Raw genomic sequence first — 17,067 nt, 5'->3', positions numbered from 1 at the left:
CCTAGAACTAAGAGTCATCTGTATGGGTACAATGGGCTGTATTTCAGTGTAAGCCCCTGTTCTTGTCATCTGGGTCACACATAAAGTAAGCAGCATCATTGGAAAATAGCAGTGGCACAGACTTTACTCACCACCATGTCATACCTCCCAACTTTTTGGATGGCCAAAGAGGGACACTTGTGGTTCAGTCTAGGAAAATTTTACAGACATTTCTATACTTTTTAATTCAAGGATGCATCCACACATACAGGATCATTTACTTACATTTACTTACATTCATATCTGCAAATCTGCAGCAAAGCCACAATGCAACCTGACTGTGTTATATAAGAGTAGTCTTAGGTAGACCTTAGGGTGTCCACTGCTTTTTTCTAGCAAGTATAGGTCGGTACTATGTGTGTATGTTTATACTCTGAGACTTAGGGCTGTGGTATGTTACTCCCGCCACTTGGTGTCAGTGTCTCACAGTATACTATTCAGGTTCAGCTAAAGTCAAGCTACACAAGGGTCAACTGTTGGATTATGTGTTTTGGCCTTTCAAAAGGTTCTATCCTAAGCTGTCTGAAATCCAATCCCTGTTGAAGGTACCTCTAACAACACCCTCCTCTCACACCCATTCTATCAGAGGCTTTAGATCCACTCACACAGTGTTTCCCCCAATCCTATAGCTTCCTGGGGATATACGAGTAGAAGTAAGTTTCAGTTTCCATTAATAACCAGCTACTAGTCTGAGGAGAGAGCATAGACTAGGTTCCAGTAAGAAGTTATCTAGTATTGCTGTCTAGAGACTGTCAGAGGAGTAAAAAAAGAGGATTGTCTAAGAAATCTTTAAGTCAAGCCAGCAGTTAGCTGAGTTCACTTTTCAAGCCAGGACTCTGCAGCAAGTTGCTAGTTTTCCTGAAGGGTCACCCTGACAGCTAGCTTACCTGTATTTCGGGCCTGCATCCCTGATCGTGTGTCACTCAGTGCCCACAGGATAGCTGTTAGGAGCCAAGCTGCTCGGGCTCCTAGAGATGCCGGCGGTGTTCTTGGTAATATGCAGGGTCCGTTGTTAGGGGTGCGCTGACGGTGTCCCTAGCACCTGGCCTGCTATGATGCGCTGCGGCGCTTTTGATTTGTTGCTGTGGCCGGGGTTTTACTAACCCTGGTCGATCAACGCTAGGTGTGTTAGATTTGGTTGATTGTAATTGACAGCTGACACTGCCAGTCAGCAGTCAATACTGGGAGGCTAAGTGCTATAAGTTCCTCCCCAGCCTGCTATGCTTTGCCTGTGAAAGTTCCTTGCTTGTCTGGTAATACTTGATCTAGCTTCCCTGCATTTCATATTGTGGTTACTTGACTTCTGGTTTTGACTATTTGACTATCCCCTTGGACACGACTTGATACTTCATTGCTCGGCTGGTTTTGACTCGGTTTTCTGACTTTCCCTTATTGTGTGTGTATTGTCTTGTATTGTTCTGTGTATCTACTTTAGTAAGATCAGGGACTGCCTCTAAGTTGTCCGTTTGCTGCTAGAGCATCTGAGGCAAGTAGGTAAGGACAGCAGGGCAGGTGCTAGGTTCAGGGCTCACCTGTCCCAATCCTAACAATAGCCAAGGCGGACATTCATTCCTGTGGCAGCATGTATTTTCTATCACCACTTCCAAGGTGGTCAGGGCCCTTTGTTGTTGAGAACCTTTGGGTCTGGATAAGCCCCCTTCCCCTGAGTAACTACACTGCACCAAGCTAAAGCCAAGTCCTACATAAACCCTACAGCATCTGGCAGCTGCTTACACTACAAACTTATTCAAGTATACCCAAAGGTCAAGCTCCATCCATGGGATCTATTCTATCTACTGTACCGATTACACTTGTAATCAATAATTGCATAACTTGTACTGCACTACAAAGTTTTCTTCAGTAAAGACTTTACCTATTTAACCCCTTAAGGACAGAGCCTCAAATTACCTTAAGGACCGGGCCAATTGCCACTTTTGCGTTTTCGTTTTTCCTCCTCGCCTTCTAAGACCCATAACACTTTAATTTTTCCACCTTCAGGGACATGTGAGGTCTTTAAAATGAATTACGGAACCCCCAAAATATCATTTATGGGTTGAAATTGGGTCAAAAATTGCAATTCAGCAAATTTTGGGGGGCTTCCATGTTTACGTAATGCACTTTATGGTAAAACTGGCATTTTTTCTTTATTCTATAGGTCTGTCTGAACACAGCGATATGAATGTTTACTAGGTTTTCTAATGTTTTACTATTTTTATTAGGCTCTATTTGGCTCTATTGTAACTCCTATAGCACTTTTCTCACCTACGGGTTGTATGGGCATCATTTTTTGCGCCATGATCTCTAGTTTTTATTAGTAAAATTTTTTTCTAAATCAAACGTATTGATCGCTTTTTATAAAAAAATTTATACGTAAAATGTAATTTAAAAAAAGCAATCTCGGCTTTTTTTTTTCACGCCATTCACTGTGCGGGAACAATATTGTTTTATTTTAATAGATCAGACGGTTACGCATGCTACAGTATATGATATGTTAATTAGCTTTATTATTATTATGTGTTTTATGTATAAAATGGGAAGGGGGGTGATTTTCACTTTTATTGGGGGAGTAGCTTTGGGACATTTTAAAACTTTTATTTTTTTTTTACACTTTTATAGTGCCCTTAGGGGACTTTTACATACATACATTAGATCAGTAACACTGACCACTGCTATGCCATAGCATAGCAGGGATCAGTGTTATCGGAGATCTTCTGATAGAGCCTGACTGTGGCAGACTCTATCAGCAGATTGAATACCTGACTGCACGGAGGAAGGTAAGGGACCTCTGACAGTCAGGCCATGCGATCGGGACCCCCGCAGACACTCTGCGAGGGTCCCGATTGGTTAAGTGACCGGAGATGCTCTATCGCTCAGACCAGTCGCGGTGCAATCACAGCATTTAAGGGGTCAATGGTGGGGGGGCTTCATGATCGCAGCAACCCGCCATTGAGGGTGAGGGCCTGACTGCAGATAGCAGCCGGTCCTCACCTGCTATCGGGAGAGCTCAGTTTCTGAGCCCGCTCCATAGCCTGGTACCCCAGCGGGGTGTACATTTATGTCCATTTACGCCAAGGCCCAGGCTGCGGGGGCATAAATAGGGTACAGCCCGCACAGCTCGGGTCGTGACATCACCATTTTATCCAGAAAGTGAAGCCTTGATGAACTACTAAGTGCAGGTAAAAAGCACTATATAAGCATTTCCCGTAATAGGTGTATATTGGTGATTTGTATAACTTTTGGGGGGCAATACAATACTTTAATAAAAGTTTTCACCGGACTTCTCCTTTAAGTTATTGGAACCCAGTATGCACTGCTACCCCTGCACTACACCAGTTCTATTCCAAAATACAAACAGCTGTGTGTCAGTTTATCCAGGGCTGGGCAAACATACCACTCCTGACAACCGTGACAAGTGCCTTATTTGGTACTACAACAACCAGCCCAGCCACATTACACCTGCCCCCCCACGGTTGCTGCAGTAGCACTTATTATCTAGCGCCATGGGCTTGACTTTGTTTCCGATGCAGCACAGCAGTTAGTGGTAAATCACAAGAGCTACCCGTGGTCACTAACACTGCATATGTGATTATAAGAATAGAAGGGCAGGCTTCACAGATGCATTCACCACAGGAGCCTGCTTGCTAACAAATCTGTTTATCTCAAGAATGGCTGGTAAGTGTAAACTATGCCTCTATGCAAACAACTTTTAGAAGCCCTAAAAGGATTTGTTATAGACATGCCAGAAGCTGAAAAAGGCCACAAAAGCTTTGCAACATAGATAAATTTAGCTTCAGAACTTAACGTGCCACTGTTGTTTAAATTTTTTTTTGCAATAATCAATAGTACAGGCGATTTTAAGAAAAATGCATTTTTATCATGAAAAAGCAGTTTAAAGCTCTCCCCCCCCCCTGTCTTCATAGTTCTCTTATGGATAGGGGAGGGGTGGAGGGAGATGAGGCACCAAAACAGGACAACAAAGAGTTAATTTACAGCTACATCACCGGCTATCTCCTCTGACAGTCAGCACTGACCTCTCTGACCTCTGAATACTGGCTTTCACACAGTTCCACACCGTGTAATCCTTTGTTCTCTGCTCTTTGCTGCCGACTAATTTCCCTCCTTCCTCCTCCCCCTCCCCTCTCCATAGCACAGGCAGGATCTGACTGATGTAAAACAGTTGAGATTTCCTGATTATGAGCAGTGGATGAGAGAGAGGAGGGAGGGGGGACCTGGGGAAAGGGTTTTTAAATGCAGATAATGGCATGTTTGCCTAATAAACCCAATTACAAAGTTTCTTAAAATCGCTTTTACTATTAATTTCTGCAAAAAAAAATTTAACCGCCAGTGACACTCTAAACATACACCAGCCTTAAGCCCCGCTCACCTGATGGGTGGCCTCCTCCTGTGCCTGATTTACACCTGCTAGCAGGCTCAGGAACAGGTGTAGGTTTCTGCGCCTCTTAGTAAATCTGATTAAGTGAATGGTGGGTGGCTTGATTTAAGACTGGCATACTCGTATACTGGCCTTAATAAATATCCCCCTATTGACCCCAGAGACTTACAATGAAAGTCTGTCTAAGTCACCAACAGCCCCATGACAGCCGCTGCGAGCGGAGGAAGCCCCTGTTCGGAGGGAGGAGGCAGAGCAGAGAAGTGTACCAGATGGCAACATCCCCCGACTCAAGGCAGCTCTCCACCAGCACCCCCAACAACCCCCCCCCCCTGAACACAGTTCGCCAACAGCGCTGATGTATCGCTGATTTTGGGGGTATCAGTCATTCTGAGATCCGCTGCTTCGTTCCCAAGTGACAGACTTGTATGCTAAAATACAATAGTATATGCAGAAGGCCGTAACTTATAGCTTTGCTTGCAGCCCGGCCCAAGGAGGTAGGTGTTGTCTATTAACCGCTATCCCGCCGGGCCAGGCTGTGAGCTGAAGATGCTGGAATGGGGGAGTTACTTTTTCTTCCCTGTGCCTGCATCTTGCCTTCCATCTAGCCCAGCAAGGAAGGGGGGCATTTATAACCTATCTTGCTGGTATAGGTTCAGTGAGAGATCAGTGTGGCTCCCAGTAGATCCTCACTTAACCCCCTAGGGGTCACATTGTTCAGTGTGGTACCCAAAGGGTTAAATAGGGATGCAATGCATTCTTACTTAACCGCATGTGTGTCAAACTGTCTGCAGCTAGGTGTAAAGATGCTGCATACTGTAATAAGCAGAACACCTGTAAAAATGATGGGTGTTCTGCACCTGCCTTTTTTGTTTGTCTCTTTTTGTTTTTCAGATATTTGCATCCAGAGGATTACGTGGAGTACGTCGATGACCAGCGGATTTTTTTTTTAATAATATGGTCAATGAGGGGTGTGGGGTGTTATTTTTTAAATAAAAAATATTTATAAAATATGTCTTGTTTTTTTTTCTTCTTTGCTTTGTAGGCTTAGTGCAGGAAGCTGTCTGATATCTGATGTCTGAATCCCGCTGTTTGCCTGCTCCGTGGAGAAGGTGGATACAGCCTGAGGACCGCCTGGAAAACTGTGATACAGCTGTAGCCATAGGCTGTATCCTAGTTTTCTAGGCGGTCCTCAGGCTGTATCCACCCTCTCCACGGAGCGGGCAGACAGCAGGAACCAGAAGCCGAGAGTTCAGGTTCATACGAACCCGAACCTCGGCCGGTTTGCTCATCCCTACCAGGTACCAGTAGTCCCAAAGCATCAAAATTGGTGCTCCTGGATGGGGCGTGGCCTACATGTACAGCTGCCACCCCCAAGATGGCCCCCCCCATCAGCTACTTCCATAGTAGTTGCCTTAGATCATAATAACAGAATTAACAGCACCGCTGTTAATTGTTTTTGGTTATAGGTTATCTTTAGGTTATCTTTAAGCACTGCAAGATAAGCTATGTCCCTGTGGCTTTTCTCTGCCACTGATAAGCTTGATTTTCTGGTTGTTCCCAGGCTATTCTTAAAACTTTGTCTAAAAGACCAGAGTACATACTTATTTTTTCATGGCCTTGTCCTCAGAGTGAGTGCGTGTATGTGTGTGTGTATCTGGTTATGCAGGTCAGTTCCAGGAGCTGAACTGCAATACCACACAAAAGTTGTGGTGCTGTTTCTGCAAACAAGTTTCCTTATATTAGATAACTCCTTTAAACAAACAAATACCAACTTAGGCCATGTTTCCACACAGTCTTTTTGCTCAGTATTTTGCAACCAAAACCAGAAGTGGATTAAAAACATAGAAAGGCTATGTTCACACACTGTTGAAATTTGCATATATTTGCCATTATTTTAAAACAATGGCCATTATTTGCTATTTTATGACGTCCACCCACTCAATTTCAACAGTGTGTAAACATATTCTTTATATGTTTTCAGTCCACTCCTGGTTTTGGTCGCAAAATACTGACCAAAACACTGAGCAAAAATACTGTGTGGGAACAAGCCTAATAGTAAATCTTTACCTAAAATCTGCTTAAGTAGATAAGGTAAAGGTCCTTGTTAACTTTATACTTACATTGTTCCATAGTTAATAAGGTTGAAAAAAGACTTCATCAAGTTCAACCTTCAGTCTACCTTGTTGATCCAGAAGAAGGCAAAACCCCCCATGAGGCAGATGCCAATTGCCCCATCGCTGGGAGAAAAATTCCTTTCTGACTCCAATGGCAATGACAATAAATCCCTGGATCACTGTCCTATCACATGAAATCTAGCGCCCATAACTTGTAAAGCACCCAGGCCTCCCTTGCGCTTATTTAATCAGCCATGACATCATATAGCAGAGACTTCTATAGTTGCACTGCTCCTGTCTATGCTGATGTGGAACCTTCTTTTGTGTAGACATGGAGGATGTCATGGTTACAGGCCTAGGTGTATAAAGATATTTGTACTGTCCATTCATATATTTAAACATCTGTACATTTGTAGTATACAGTGTATGGGGCTCTCCCAACACTCCACCAGAAGGTTTGGCTGTGTATGGAGAGGACATGAGAGATAACTGTTGGACGAAAAAAGTTTGACCAAAAGCTATTGAATGTGTATGCCCACTTTAACATTCCACCCTCACTCTTGTCTTCCTCCTCGTTGCCTCTTCTTATTCTCTTATTCTCTTGTCTTTTGCCTCAGCCTCTCTTCTTATCCTTGTAGTACATACACTGCTCAAAAAACAAAGGGCAGTGAGACATGTTGAACGTGGATGTCACAAAGGAGGAGGTGGCAGCTACCACACTTATGGCACAGGTGTCGTCAGTGTTAGCAGATTATTTTACTGACATATTGCTTACAGAAGTTATCCCGACCACTGCTAGGCTTGCCCATATTAAGGTCCTCCCAAAGCCTGGGCAGGACCCTTTAGACCTGGGATCATATAAGCCCATATCCCTTATAAACCAAGATGTCAAAATAATATCTAAGATTCTGGCAGACAGGCTGGCCACCTTACTGCCAGAATTGGTGGGAGACCATCAGGTTGGTTTTGTGAGAACAAAGTCGGCAGTGACCAACATCCGTAAGGTAATCAAGGTGCTGGATCATGGTGTCAGGCACCGCCCCTAGCCAGGACAAAGCCCCGCTATGCTAACATTGGATGCGGAGAAAGCATTTGATAATGTACAATGGGATTGGCTGGGATCGGTGCTGGACAGATTTGGAGTCACAGGGGCCTTCTGCGCCTTTCTGAGTGGCCTGTATACAGATCTCACAGCACGCATTCACACCCAGAGTCTTCTATCTGCACCCATCATGTTGGAAAAGGGGACGAGGCAGGATTGCCCCCTGTCTCCTCTCCTATTCGATCTGGCCATAGAGCCCCTGGCTAGACACCTTGCCCAGTCCACAATATTTGAGGGGATAGCAATTGGCACACAATAAGTCAAACTAACAATGTTTGCTAACGACCTCTTGCTTTTCCTCGGTAGATGGGACCAGCATCTTCCAAAGGGGCTGGATTTCTTGACCTACTTTGGTAGCTTTTCTGGCTACAAAATAAACGTGACAAAGAGTGAGCTCTTACCTTTGGGACCAGGCAAGCCAGATTGGCCTAATTTTAAGCATCTAAATGGTAAAGTTGTCTCCTCCTCCGTGACCTATCTGGGTTTAAAAATAGAGAAACCCGCAGACACCCTCTACTCTCTAAATTACTTACACCTTATTAAGAAAATAACCACATAACTGAAGAATTGGGAGAACCTGCCTTTAAATCTGTCTGGTCGTTGTCATCTGATAAAAATGATCAGTTTCTCCCGCCTGCTTTATCCGCTTCGGACCCTTCCCCTTCTACTTAAACACAAGGACATCACCGTGCTTAACAGGGCTTTCACTAAGTTTATTTGGAAGGGGAAGGGGAGAGATTGTCCAATCTCTTAAAAGAGGCTCTTCTATTTCTTCCTTATATACGGCTTTTCGCAATGAAGTTCATGCTAAACGACCTGACAAGGATGCGCTTTTTAAAACTTGGGCAACCTGGACGCGTGACCCTGACATTGCAGGCACTATTTTGGTAGGGTGGGCTAAGGTTAGGAAATGTATCCTTAGGGTATAAACCCACACACCGTATATGCAGCGTATTTACTGCTGCGATACGCAGCAAACTCGCAGCAAACTCGCAACAAACTCGCAGCAGATTAGATCTAAATAACTGAACACAGCATCAAATCTGTACCAACAAATCTGCTGCGTATTTGTTGCATATCTGCTGCGTATACGGTGTGTGGGTTTATACCCTTAATGAGAGATGGCGGGAAACCTTTTTTAAACTTGCCCATGGGGCTCTGTATGGTTTCAATATACTACCGTCCCCCTCCTTCACGGACAGAATCACTGCCTGCCCCAAGTGTCAGATACCTCTGACAAACTTATGGCATGGGGTGTGGAGCTGCCCCTCCACTGCGCTCTTCTGGCACCAGGTGACTGACTACGTCCACATTTACTGGAAAGTAAGGCTCCCACTAACCCCACAGGTTCTGCTGTTTCACCAACCCCGTCCCCCTGATGACAGCGATAGTGTCAGCTATACTCCCCAATTAGTTCATGTCATACTGGTGGTAGCTCTCCGCTGTCTGTTCTTCCTCCCCTCCGGACATCCCCATGGTCATAGAACAATTAAACATTTTCCAGAGTAATGGTGTGGGGTGGCATTACTTTGGAGGGCCACACATCCCTCCATGTGCTCACCAGAGGTAGCCTGACTGCCATTAGGTACCAAGATGAGATCCTCAAACCCCTTGTGAGACCATACGCTGGTGTGGTTTGCTCTGGGTTCCTCCTAATGCCGGACAATGCTAGCCCTCATGTGGCTGGAGTGTGTCAGCAGTTAGTGCAATATGAAGGCATTGAAGCTATGGACTGCCGCGCCCATTCCCCAGACCTAAATCCGATTAAGCACATCTGGGACATCATGCCTCGCTCATGTTGGACATCATGCTGGGAGGAGATCCCTCAGTCGACCATCCGCCACCTCATCAGGAGCATGCCCAGGTGTTGTAGGAAGGTCATACAGGCATGTGGAGGCCATACACAATACTGAGCCTCATTTTGACATGTTTAGTTGTTTAGTGCGGCGCTAAACAATTATTCACTAAATAACACACATTTCAAAGTTATACAACTTTGTAATGTATGTTATGTTAGTGAATCGCCAGACCCGGAAGTGTAGTGCTCTATACATACCTGCTTCTTGCCGACCCCCGTCTGCCATTGGCTGAGCACAGTTATGCTCAGCCAATCACGGCTAAGCACAGTTATGCTCAGCCAATCGTGGGTGAGTAGCTGATGACGCGGCAGAGGGCGGCCGGCACTAGGGGCGGTTGGAGTGGTTTGGCCGGTCGTCCGAACATGACATCATTGGCACAAGATGGCGGACGGGGGTCGGCAAGAAGCAGGTATGTATAATGCACTACACTTCCGGGTCTGGTGTGGGTGGGAGGAAACACGGGGAAGGGGACGATTCACTAACATAACATACATTACACAGTTGTATAACTTTGTAATGTGTGTTATTTAGTGAATAATTGTTTAGCGCCGCACTACCCCTTTAAGGACATTACATCAAAGTTGGATCAGCCTGTAGTGTGGATAATATGGGTGCCAAAAAATTACAATAAGTACAAAAATAGCAGATTTCATTGACTTCTATTGGTGAATCCGTAATAAAATATGATCATGTAACTGACCCAATTAAAATCAGTGGGCAATAACTCAAGTACGTAATTGCAGATCTGCAATTGCAGATACAATAATGGGATGTGTGAATAAGGCCTCAGACTCTTGTCTTCCTCCTCAGCCTCTCTTCCTATCCCTTTAGTAGCTAGTCTTCCTCCTCAGCCTCTCTTCCTATCCCTTTAGTAGCTAGTCTTCCTCCTCAGCCTCTCTTCCTATCCCTTTAGTAGCTAGTCTTCCTCCTCAGCCTCTCTTCTTATCCCTTTAGTAGCTAGTCTTCCTCCTCAGCCTCTCTTCCTATCCCTTTAGTAGCTAGTCTTCCTCCTCAGCCTCTCTTCCTATCCCTTTAGTAGCTAGTCTTCCTCCTCAGCCTCTCTTCCTATCCCTTTAGTAGCTAGTCTTCCTCCTCAGCCTCTCTTCCTATCCCTTTAGTAGCTAGTCTTCCTCCTCAGCCTCTCTTCCTATCCCTTTAGTAGCTAGTCTTCCTCCTCAGCCTCTCTTCCAATCCCTTTAGTAGCTAGTCTTCCTCCTCAGCCTCTCTTCCTAGCCTTTTAGTAGCTTGTCTTCCTCCTCAGTTTCTCTTCTTACTCCTTTAAAAGGGCATTTCACCCCAAATCTTTTTTGCAGTGTTAAATAGCCCACATATAGCTGCATATATTGCTCAAAGCAAGTAATTACCTTTTCTGAGTGGTTTTGAGGCTATTTCTGACTCACCCCCTCTCCATGCAAAAATTTAACTAAGCAGAGTCCACTCCGTGACGCTCCTTCCTCCTGGACCCCACCTTCTGAGACATGGATCACCTCTGTTCAGTTGGGATGACAGCGCCAGCTCCCTCCCTGCTGCTGATGTGGGGATCAGCTCTGAAACATCATGTGAGGATCTGCTTTGTGGGGAAGCGCTGCCAGCAACTGTACGGGGGGATCCTACCCATAGTGGAATACATATTGGTGATGTGATGCACATTAATAAAAAAAAAAACAGTCCCGTGTTTACTGTGCAATAGTAATGACAGCAATGAGCAGGAAAGAAAGCTAAGGGGGTGGGTATGCAAACAGACCAATCAAGGAGAAGGACGGCATGATGGGAAAGATAGTTTCCTAGCTGGCGCCATATTGGGTATAGACTGGCTTTGCTTTTAAAAAAACTTGTATTAGTTTTCCTTCCTTCTTAGCTTTTTTTTTTATCCCCGTCCTCCACCTCAACCAGTTTTACGCCCCTTCAGTCTTTTCCTTAACTGCCCAGCTGATTCCTCTACCCTCTGCCTCTCTTTTTAGGGCTGTAGAAGAGGGCCTGAGTCTGTCAGTAAATGAACACGTCTTGCTGATCTGTGCTCATTTACAGAATCTTCACACGGCTTGAAGGGGTTGTCCAGCGAAAATCTTTTTTTTTTCTCAAAGCAACTGATATCAGAAAGTTATATAGATTTGTAATTTACTTCTATTAAAAAATCTTAAGTCTTCCCATACTTATCAGCTGCTGTATGTCCTGCAGGACTTACAGCAGCTAAAGTATGGGAAGACTTGAGATTTTTTTTATAGAAGTAAATTACAAATCTATATAACTTTCTGATATCAGTTGATTTGAAAGAAAAAGATTTTCGCTGGACAACCCCTTTAAACGGTTGTGTGGCCCTTTGTGACTATCAGCTGATGGCTGCACATACCCTATCACACTGGGAGATGTGTGGCCGCGACTGATGATTTCTTAGTGGGTCAAAACAAGCTGATCAGCGAACAGTTGCTCATTACACAATCAGTATCAGTGTATGTAATGGCATCCTTACTCCAGTACACTCTTGATCACCCCTTCAACCACCCTTCCCATTCCTGAATTCTCTTGTCTTCCTTTCAACCTCTCTTCTTATCCCCATAGTCTTCGTCCTCAGCTTATCTTCCTTTTCCCTTAAGGCCCTTTTACATGGGCCAATTATGAGATAAATGAGCGTTCTTAGCAATAACTGTCCAGCAAAAAAGAGCCAGTAATCAGCCGATAAACTAGCAAACGTTCATTCATCAAATGACTGAATCTTTTGTGTGGCCGTTATTGTCATTGGCTGCACATCCTCCTGTCTAAACAGGATATGTGCAGCCGATAACAATGAATTTAAATGGGCTACATGATTGATTGAGCCTTATAGGCTGTACAGATAAATGGCGTTCTTGCTGCCTCCTGTCACACAGCTTTAAAGGACCCTAGACTTCCCTCAGCCACTCTTCTATTGTCTTCCTCCTCAGCTTCTGGTCCTACTCCCTAGACTCTTATTTCCTCTTCCCAGCAGCCTCCCTTGTGTTTCTCCTCTGTATCTCTTCTTATCCCCGTAGACTCCTCTCTATCTTCCCAAGGAATTTCTTATCCCTGTTGATTATCCCTCTAGTCTCATCTTCCCCATCACCCTTTCTTATTGCTGTAGACTTGTCTTCCTCCTCAGCCTCTCCTCATATTCCTATTGCTTATATACCCCTCAGCCTCTCTTTTTGTTATTGTAATATATTCTCTTTCGCTTCAGTCTCCCTCCTTATCCCTTTAGACAAGTTTACTTCCCAAGTTTTGTCCATCTTCTTAATTTTATAGTCTCTTGTCTTTCACATCTTCTTCTTCTTGTAGTGTCTTGTCTTTCTCCACAGCCTCTGTAGTTGTCCCTGAATTTCTGGTTCTCCTCTTTGGCCTCTTTTCTTATCCCTTTGAACTCCTCCTTAAGTCTTCTTTTCCTGAACATCCACTTGGCCCTTCATCCCCATCAGCCTACTCTCTGATCCTTAGACTTAACTTCCTCTTCTGCATCTAGTCTCATCTTTGTAGACCATCTCTCTTCTTATTCTCATAGGCTCTTGTTTTCCTCTTCAGCTTCTCTTCTTATGCTTGTATCTCATCCTTCTCCTCAGCCTCACGTCTTATCCTGTATCTTCCCGCTCTTTTCGTATCCCTATAAACTGTTGCCTTCCTCCTCAGCCTCCATGTACCCTCTTCAGTCTTCTCTCCAGCATGCCTCACACCTCTTCTTATCTTTGCAGCATCTCCTGCTCCTGTCTCTCTTCTTATACTTAGTTTTCTTCCTCTGGTTCTTTTCTTATCCCTATATTCTCTTCTCTACCTCTCAGTCGCTTCTCTTATCTCTTAGCGTCATCTTTCCCCTCAGCCTCTCTTACTTTTGAAGTGTCTCATCATCAGAATTCTTCTTACCCCCACAGACTATTGCTTCCTTCTCATCCTCTCTTCTCTCTTACACCGGCCTGACTCCCCTCTTCCCTCGTCTTTTTTTATTCCTGTAGTCTTATTTGCCTCCTATTTGCCTCAGCCTCCCCGTCTTCCCTGTCTTCCCCCTAGTCTCTGACATCCTCCCGTTTTCCCTACAGCCTTCCCCCAGCCCAGGGCTCCCCCCCCCCCCCCCAGCCTCTGACATCCTCCCTAGCCTCTCCTGTCTTTCCTTAGCCTTCCCTGATTTCCTTTCAGCCACCCCCCCTTTAGTCTTCGCTTCACACAGCCTCTCCAAATTTCCTGTCCTCTCTCAGCCTCTCCTGTCTTCCTCCACCCCCTTAGCCTCCCCTGTTCTCCCTCAGCCTCCTCACCCACCATCCTCCCACAGCCTCCTCATCCCCCACCCCCACAGCCTCCCCTGTCTTCCCCCAGCCTCGCCAGTCCTCCAACCTTTTCTGTCTTCCCCTGGGCTCCTCTTCCCCCATCCCCTCAGCCTACCCTGTCCTCCTCCAGCCTCTTCTGTCTTCCCCCATCCCCTCAGCCTTCCCTGTCCTCCCCAGCCTCCTCTGTCTTCCCCTGGGCTCCTCTTCCCCCATCCCCTCAGCCTCCCCTGTCCTCCCTCAGCCCTTCAGCCTCCTCTGTCTTCCCCCGGGCTCATCTTCCCCCATTCCCTCAGCCTCCTCTGTCCTCCCTCAGACTCCCTTGTCCTACTCCAGCCCTTCAGCCTCCTCTGTCTTCCCCCGGGCTCCTCTTCCCCCATTCCCTCAGCCTCCTCTGTCCTCCCCAGCCTCCTCTTCCCCCATCCCCTCGGCCTCCCCCGTCCTCCTCTTACCCCATCCCCTCGGCCTCGCCTGTCCTCCCTCAGCCTCCCGCGTCCTCCCTCAGCCTCCTCTGTCCTCCTCAGCCTCCTCTTCCCCCATCCCTTCAGCCTCCCCTGTCCTCCCCCAGCCTCCTCATCCCTCATCCCCTCAGCCTCCCCTGTCCTCCCTCATTCCCTCAGCCTCCCCTGTCCTCCCTCATCCCCTCAGCCTCCTCTGTCTTCCCCCATCCCCTCAGCCTTCCCCTGGGCTCCTCTTCCTCCATCCCCTCAGCCTCGCCTGTCCTCCCTCAGCCTCCTCTGTCCTCCCCAGCCACCTCTTCCCCCATCCCCTCAGCCTCCCCATCCCCTCAGCCTCCCCCATTCCCTCAGCCTCCCCCATTCCCTCAGCCTCCTCTGTCTTCCCCCGTCCTCCTCTTCCCCCATCCCCTCAGCCTCCTCTTCCCCCATTCCCTCGGCCTCCCCTGTCCTCCCTCAGCCTCCTCTTCCCCCATTCCCTCGGCCTCCCCTGTCCTCCCTCAGCCTCCCGCGTCCTCCCCCAGCCTCCTCTGTCTTCCCGCACCCCCTCAGCCCCCCTCGTCCTCCTTTTCCCCTATCCCCTCAGCCTCCCCCGTCCTCCTCCTCCCCCATCCCCTCAGCCTCCTCTTCCCCCAGCCCCCCGTCCTCCGTCAGCCCCTCGTCCTCCCCCGTCCTCCCCGTCCCTGGCTGCGTGTCCCAGGTGTGCGGGAGGCAGGGAAGGACTGAGCACAGGAGACAGGAGGAGGGAGGGAGGGAGAGAGCAGGAAGCAGTTAGAGGGGAGAGGCTCTTATTTTGACAGCGGGCAGGCTGAGCGGCTGTCGGCTCCAGTGTCTTCCCACATCCGAGATCAGAAACCCCGGGGAGCTGGGTTATCAGTCCTGCGCCGCCGGGAGGGGGGTCGTTCTTCCCGGGGTCCCCCTCCGTTCTCTGCCGACACATGCCCGGACTGTAAGCGAGGAAGTAAGCGGGGCAGCCTGGTTACATGCCCGCCGTGCCCTGCAGCTCGGAGGAGGGGGCAGGATGAGAGGGGGCACCGTGCTCGCCGCCTCGGCTGCGGCTCTCTCTCCCCCTCAGCCCCCGAGCTGCGGCTGCTGAGAGGGAGAGAGGGGAAGATCCCCTACAGGAGGCCGGAGACCGAGACCAGATGGGAGGCCGCAGGGGAGAGCGCTGAGGAGAGGTAAGCAGCAAGGACAAGCCGGGCAGGTGTAGTGACTGGCAGCAGGCACCGTGCCCATCTGTCACCACCTGCTCACCACCCATCTGTGCCGCCTGCAGACTATCCTGTCCCAGTGCTGGTGGCATCCCATGCACCACAGTCACCACACACACCAAATGACCCCCATATTATAGTATCGCCATAGATGCCAGGGACACAGGACGGCTACGGGATGGGCTAACTGGGCAGATGGTGCAATGGTTACCAATTATTCCGTCTGTGGCCTCGGGACAGATGGTAAAGGTTATGGAAGCTACATCCAAGCTTTAGGGCCAGATGTGTAGGACTGGCACATGGGATGTAACCATTCTCAGTCACACATGGGTCCGCGGAGTAGTCATGTGACTATTAGTGCCCCACTATTCCCCATGTGTGAACAAGGCCTGAGGGTCACGCTGACAGCTGGTACCTGGTGTTGTGGCCAGCACTGAATCATCATTGGGACAGTACCCACAATGCATCAGCCAGTGCTGTTATGTATACACCACAAGGTACTATTGTAGCGAGGGATCATCGTACTTACAGGCCTAAAGATGGGTCTGGTCTGTGGTCATCACATCCTCGCCACAACGTTTTATCCGAGTCCTATATGTGACGTGCGGCCTCCACAAATCCGACTTTCCAGCACAACCCACATGGTGGATGGGACTGAGGTCTTAGGAACATGGACACCAACAATTTGATCTCTTTGTCATGTTCCTCAGAATATTCCGGAAAACTTGTGTTGTGACTGGGACATTTCCCTGCTGCTAGAGGTCACAGCCATTAGGTGATACTGCTGCCATGGAGAGGGGTTCTTGGTCTGTACAATGTTTAGGTGGGTGGTACATGTCACAGTAACGTCCATCTGAGACCTAGGACCCAAGGTTTTCCAGCCTTCTCGTGTTCTTCCCATAATACATCCTGCTGCCATCTCTACCCTTTGTATGCAGGAAATGCAACGCACCCAACTTTAAGAGTAATTCAGATCCTTATGTATGCCCTGCTTACAACATACTTAAAGGGGTTTTCTGGTAAAAATGGATTGATTGGCACCAACACCTGGTACCCGCACTGATCAGCTGTTCAGTGTGTATTGCACCAAACAGCTGATGGACTATCCTATGGATAGGACATGGGTTCATTTTGCAAGGAAAACACTGTCTTATGGTGTTTTTCATCCGGATTTGTGGCTGTTGGTGCAGATTTGCTGGTAAGAATTTTGATGTGGCGTCTGAGTAGAAAGAAAATGAAGAAATGTTAAAGCAGTATATCTAACGGCAGATTTGACTTCATCTTAGGGTCCTATTACACGGAGCGATTTTTAACAATTAATGACTAACAAGATTGTTTATCGTTTACCTGAAATCGTTCACCATATTACACAGAACAATAGTAGTTAGTTAAGATCATTACTGCGATCGTTACTATGATCGTTTACTCCTTCTGATACCAGCAAAGCAATGGGCAATGTGCAATTACACTGAACGATTAGTGAACAAATGTGGAACTACAGCAAATGAATGTGGAATTACAGCGATTAGCGAACGATTAACGATAATTTTAGGTTCAGATCTAAATAAACGATCAACGACATAAAAACGGTTTTTGATCGTTGCCTGCAATTACACAGAACAATTATCATTT

General features: G+C 47.1%; 1 protein-coding gene across 2 annotated transcripts in view; it reads left to right on the top strand.

Annotated features, from left to right (window-relative positions):
• Positions 1-15,005: 15,005 nt before the first annotated feature.
• BCL9L (BCL9 like) overlaps positions 15,006-17,067 on the top strand; it is a 47,066-nt gene continuing 45,004 nt past the window's right edge. For both annotated transcript variants that reach the window (XM_069947222.1, XM_069947221.1), the window contains exon 1: positions 15,006-15,402. The gene's annotated coding sequence lies outside the window, so the exon portion shown is untranslated. The remainder of the gene's footprint in view (positions 15,403-17,067) is intronic.

The sequence above is a fragment of the Dendropsophus ebraccatus genome, chromosome 12 (genome assembly GCF_027789765.1).
Source record: "Dendropsophus ebraccatus isolate aDenEbr1 chromosome 12, aDenEbr1.pat, whole genome shotgun sequence".
NCBI classification, from domain to species: Eukaryota; Metazoa; Chordata; class Amphibia; order Anura; family Hylidae; genus Dendropsophus; species Dendropsophus ebraccatus.
The sequence above is the reverse complement of the archived record's forward strand: the minus strand, read 5'-3'. Positions and strand labels throughout refer to the sequence as shown.